The following is a 5,572-nucleotide window of genomic DNA, read 5'->3' as shown; positions in this document are numbered from 1 at the left end:
TGGTCCCAGCTACGTGTTTAGCCATTGGATTCTCCCCAACAAAATGCTGCCATGGGGATGTGAAATGGAATCCCTAGCGGAGCCCAGTTGGGGAGGGCGCCCCCTTCCGGGCTCCCCGGGACATCGCACACCGCCCCCGGGAGCCGCTCTCCCGCGTCTCGCATCTCCTGGAAGCTCAGAAGGTGGATGAGAGGCAGCTGGTGGCTCAGCAGGGACAGATGTAGTCCCGGCTAGAGGGCGGGCGGGGCAGAGGGTGGGGGGAGCTGAGCAGCAGGTCAGCCAGGGGGCCCAGGGCTCAGCGGGCCTGGAGGCCCGGCGCCGCGGGCTCTTGAGGCTCCCGGAGGCCGGCTCCAGCGTCTACGGCCATACCACCCTGAACGCGCCCGATCTCGTCTGATCTCGGAAGCTAAGCAGGGTCGGGCCTGGTTAGTACTTGGATGGGAGACCGCCTGGGAATACCGGGTGCTGTAGGCTTTTGATTGCCATTTTTTGAGCCCGCCCCATCCGCCCTTTGCCGGTGTGGGGGGAACCTCCCATCGCCCCCGCGGGGCTACTCTCAGAACTGAACCCCCACCTCCCCTCGCCCAGCCTCGTCCGCCGTCCAAAATTAGGAAGTGCTGTCTCGCGCCTAACAGACAGCAGCCCTGCGTTGCAGGGGCGTGTCTCTTCCATTCCCCGCGCACCAGTGCAAGCCCCAAGCGCTCTGTGCTCTGCGGGGGCAACAGGGGACCCACAACCGGGGGAACCCATTGAAGCCCCGGTGCTGCGGAGGGAGGTAGCTCCCCAAACTGCTAAGGGAACCCCGCGGTCCCCACCAAAGGCCCAGGCCGCCCGCCTCTCGCTTTGTGCCATCCCTCGCGGGGGGGTGGGGGGGTTGGGGGGAGAGGGATATGGGGGGGTGGGCGGGGGGGCTTCGTCCTACCCTTCCGCATTTCAGGCAATCGCACCCCCAAAGGAAGGCGCCCTCCTGCATCTTTTCGAAGCTCAGGAGATGTGCTGGGCGGGCCAGAGACAGCTGATGGCTCTGCAAGAAGAGATCTGGTCCGGGCTGGGGCGGCTGGTGTGCGGAGAGGGGTGGCGGAGCACCAGGTCGGGGAGGGGGGGGTGCGGGGACAGGGCTTTTTTATGTTTGTATTTTCCTTGCCCAAGCTCCGCCCCGTGGCCAAGGCAGGGCCCTGAGGTCCACGGGGACGCCCGCTCCCTTCCTGCCACTCTGCAACACTCCACCTCCCCACGCCCAAACACCCACCCTGAGCCCAGGAGAGCGGCTCGGCCACTCCCCTCCTCACCTTGGCGGTGTTGAGGGTTTGGTGGGGGGACCCCTGGGCCTACTCTAGGATCCCCCACCCCCGGCCACCACGACCTCCACCCCCCAATCAGGGAAAGGGATCTCCCGCCTGACAGAGGGCACCCGGGATGGGAGGGATGTGTCTGTGACGCTAATGGAAGAGGCTCCCGCGGGCTAGGCTCAGTGGACAGAGTGCAGGCCTGTGGATGGAAGGGTCTCCGGTTCCACTGGGGTCAAGGGCACTTACCTCCCTTGCAGGCTGGAACCCTGCCCCCTCGGGGGCGCCTGCCAGAGGCAACCAATCCAGGTGTCTCCCTCACATCCATGTTTCTCTCTGCCTCTCCCGGTTTTTTCCAGTCTCCCTAAAAGTCAAGGGAGAGCTATCCTGGCCGAGGATTATGAGAAATAAATAGATAAATAGATAGATAGATAGATAGATAGATCAATAGATCAATAAATACATAGATAGATAGATAGATAGATAGATAGATAGATAGATAGATAAATACAGGTGGAACTGCTGAACACTCTCGGGGGAATCTGATATCTGGCTCTCCTTGGTCATCTTAATCCCGTGGGGACAGCGCCCTCTGTACCCACCCTCAACTCTAGGCCCACTCTGACTGCCGGTGGTCTGGTCTCTAGCTCCCGGACAAGGATTGGAAGAAGTTGTACTAGTCCAACTGAGTCTCCATGACCACCTGGGTGGAGCTCTGATAAGGCAACGCCTGGTGTCCGGGCCATTGGAAAATTGCCCGGGTCTCACCACAGTAGGAAAACCCACCATAAAGTCATTTTCCCTGATCAGGTGCACAGGGTTGTCTGAATAGACTTCTAGCCATGAAGGAATCAAATGAGCCCTCAACCCCTAGGATTTCCAGAGGGTACGGGAGCTTGGTCCCCAGCATTCACTTCCTCTTGTGCCCCCCATGACCTGAGGTAGGCACTTGAGAGACCCAGCAAACCACCCCTCCTGCAGTTTCTTTCGCTCCAGCACACACACACACACACACACACACACACACACGCACACGCACACGCACACACACGCATACGCACACACACAGACACGCACGCACACACAGTGGCAAGGACTGATATGATGCCCTCAAGTGCTTCCAGTTGTGGCCTCCCTGGCATTGGCCAACGCTAGGCAGTCCTAAGTTACCTGAGGCTACACACTGCTCAAGGACAGCAGGCGTCAGAAGGGAGACTAGAGCCACTGTCTGCATGAGTGAAACAGTTTTGTTGTAAGCTTTTCCAAAGACACAGCCCAAGGACATCTGGAGACCAGTGGAGAACATCCTGCTCTCTCCCAGGTCTCCAGTCAAGTGAGGTGATAGGGGCCTGTCTCAGGAATGTGGTGCCTGGTGACCAGAGTTCTAGCTTCTGTATTGTCCTGTCACTGAGGAAGTGACATCAAGTTTGCAAGGTTCCATTATCTGTATGTGTTGCAGATTTTGTCCCTCACACTGTCCCTAACATCGTCCCACACACCGTTTCACACCGTCCTTCACACTGTCCTCACACTGTCTTCACACTGTCCTTACACTGTCCTCACACTGTCTTCACACTGTACTCACACTGTCCTCACACTGTCCCTCAAACTGTACTCACAGTGTCCTCACACCCTTCCTCACACTTTCCTCACACTGTCCTCACACTGTCCCTCAAACTGTACTCACAGTGTCCTCACACCGTCCCTCACACTGTCCTCACACTGTCTTCACACTGTCCCTCAAACTGTACTCACACTGTCCCTCACACTGTCCCTCATACTGCCCTCACACCTTCCCTCACACTGTCCTCACACCGTCCCTCACACTGTCCTCACACTGTCCCTCACACTGTCCCTCATACTGTCCTCACACCGTCCCTCACACTGTCCTCACACCGTACTCACACTGTCCTCACACCGTCCTCACTTTCTCCCTCACACTGTCCTCACACTGTCCTCACACTGTCCCTCACACTGTCCTCACACCATCTCTCACATCGTCTTCCACACCGTCCTTCATACTGTCCTCACACTGTCTTCATACTGTCCTTACACTGTCCTCACACTGTCCTCACACTGTCCTCACACCGTCCCTCACACTGTCCTCACATTGTCCACACACCATCCCTCACACTGTCCTCACACCGTCCCTCACACTGTCCTCAGAATGTCCTCACACTCTCCTCACACTCTCCTCACAATGTCCTCTCAGCGTCCCTCACACTGTCCACACACTCTCCTCACACTGTCCTCACACCGTCCCTCACACTGTCCTCACACTGTTTCTCACACCGTCCCTCACACTGTCCTCACACCGTCCCTCACACTGTCCTCACATTGTCCTCACACCATCTCTCACACTGTCCTCACACCGTCCCTCACACTGTCCTCACACCGTCCCTCACACTGTCCTCACACTGTCCTCACAATGTCCTCACAATGTCCTCACACTCTCCTCACACTGTCCTCTCAGCGTCCCTCACACTGTCCACACACTCTCCTCACACTGTCCTCACACCGTCCCTCACACTGTCCTCACACTGTTTCTCACACCGTTCCTCACACTGTCCTCACACCGTTCCTCATACTGTCCTCACAGTGTCCCTCAAACTGTACTCACACTGTCCTCACACTGTCCCTCACTCTGTCCTCACACTGTCCTCACACTGTCCTCACACCTTCCCTCACACTGTCCTCACACTGACCTCTCACTCTCCTCATACCCTCCCTCACACTGTCCTCACTCCGTCCCTCACACTGTCCTCACACTGTCCCTCACACTGTCTTCACACTGTCCTCACTCCCTCCCTCACACTGTCCTCACTCCGTTCGTCACACTGTCCTCACACTGTCCTCACACCGTCCCTCACACTGTCCTCACACTGTCCCTCACACTGTCCTCACACTGTCCCTCATACTGTCCTCACACTCTCCTCACACTGTCCCTCACACTGTCCTCACACTGTCCTCACACTGTCCGTCATACTGTCCTCACACTGTCCTCACTCTTTCCTCACACCGTCCCTCACACTGTCCTCACACCGTCCCTCACACTGTCCTCAGAACCTCCCTCATACTGTCCTCACTCCATCCCTCACACTCTCCCTTGACCCTGATCAGACAGCAGATTTTAAACGTGCTTCTGCCTCTCTCCTCTCTTCTCAATAGCCGATGACGTAGGATTGGCTTCCAGGGGCATCAGGCTTGGAGCTCTCATTGAGGCCTACGTGCGCAGGTCGAGCTTAGCTCTCTGCTGGAGTCAGAGAAGTCTGGCTGCAGGAGGAGGCGCTGTGGGTGTCCTTGGCTTCCTGGCTTCTCCGCGCCCCATTCACTCCTTCTCCCTTCCCTGCCCAAGTGGCTGGTGGAAGCCCTGCTCTTTCAATACACTTATGGATGTGTTTTTCAGATGCTGCCTACTGTGTGCCAGGAACCCTGCTAGGGGCTGGGTTACCAGTAGGGAGCCAGCACACGTCACCTGGAGAGCTAGACAAACAGCTTCTGCTCCAGTAGGCGCGGGCTCCCTGCTCACCAGGGTGCTGGTTACCTGCTTGGTGGCTGGGAGAGGCCCCTGGGGAAGCAGCCAGGACCAGAGGACTCCGGGAGAGGTCTGTCTGCAGCCATCAGACTCCCGGCTCTGCCCGGTGTCCTGGGAAGCCCCTGGCGCCAGGGATAAAGTGAGTCCAAGAAAAGGGTCCGGCCATCCAGGGATGATGGGGTCAGCAGGGACCAAGCACAGCGGTCCAAGCAGGCCCCGGGGAGGAGCACATGAACATTCTTGGCCTCAGTCAGTGTGTCCTTCTCGGACTGCACAGCCTCCCTCCGAAGGGAATTGTCCAAGTCCTCCAGAGACGCCCACTGAGCTCAGACTAAAGCCTGTACCACGTGGCAAGGCCCCGTTCCCTCGTAATCCCCACCCCTGCCTTGCTGTTTACGCTTAGAGATCGCCACCCTCTGGGAACATATACCTGCTGCCCAATCCAAAGCCTGCCCCTTTCGCCGGCGACCGTCCTCCTGGCAGAGAGGAGGCCTTGGCGACAAAAGGTGCCAGCAAGGGGAGGCGGGCAGCCATCCCACACAGACAAATGACGCCATCGCACAATCTGGTGTGGGTTCATTCTAACACAAATGTCCATGGACATCAGCAACTCAGTTTTCAGGGCACCAGCTATTTGTCATGTGCAAGGTGCTCGGTCAAGAAAGACATCTGCTAGCACCACATCACTCATCTTCCACGAGGGTCTGGAGGCAGGCGCACATTTTTGCACAATTTTCCGTTCTCCCTAACC

The 5,572-nt window shown here is 57.7% G+C and overlaps 1 non-coding gene across 1 annotated transcript; it reads left to right on the top strand.

Annotated features, from left to right (window-relative positions):
- Window positions 1-355: 355 nt before the first annotated feature.
- Window positions 356-474, top strand: LOC138996469 (5S ribosomal RNA). The gene has a single exon (XR_011468765.1). It is a non-coding gene; the product is annotated as a 5S ribosomal RNA (ribosomal RNA).
- Window positions 475-5,572: the final 5,098 nt, after the last annotated feature.

Source organism: Myotis yumanensis, unplaced genomic scaffold, assembly GCF_028538775.1.
Source record: "Myotis yumanensis isolate MYYU_CA2020_CCGP unplaced genomic scaffold, mMyoYum1.0.hap1 SCAF_17, whole genome shotgun sequence".
NCBI lineage: Eukaryota > Metazoa > Chordata > Mammalia > Chiroptera > Vespertilionidae > Myotis > Myotis yumanensis.
Note: the sequence above shows the minus strand (reverse complement) of the source record. Positions and strands in the feature narration are given on the sequence as shown.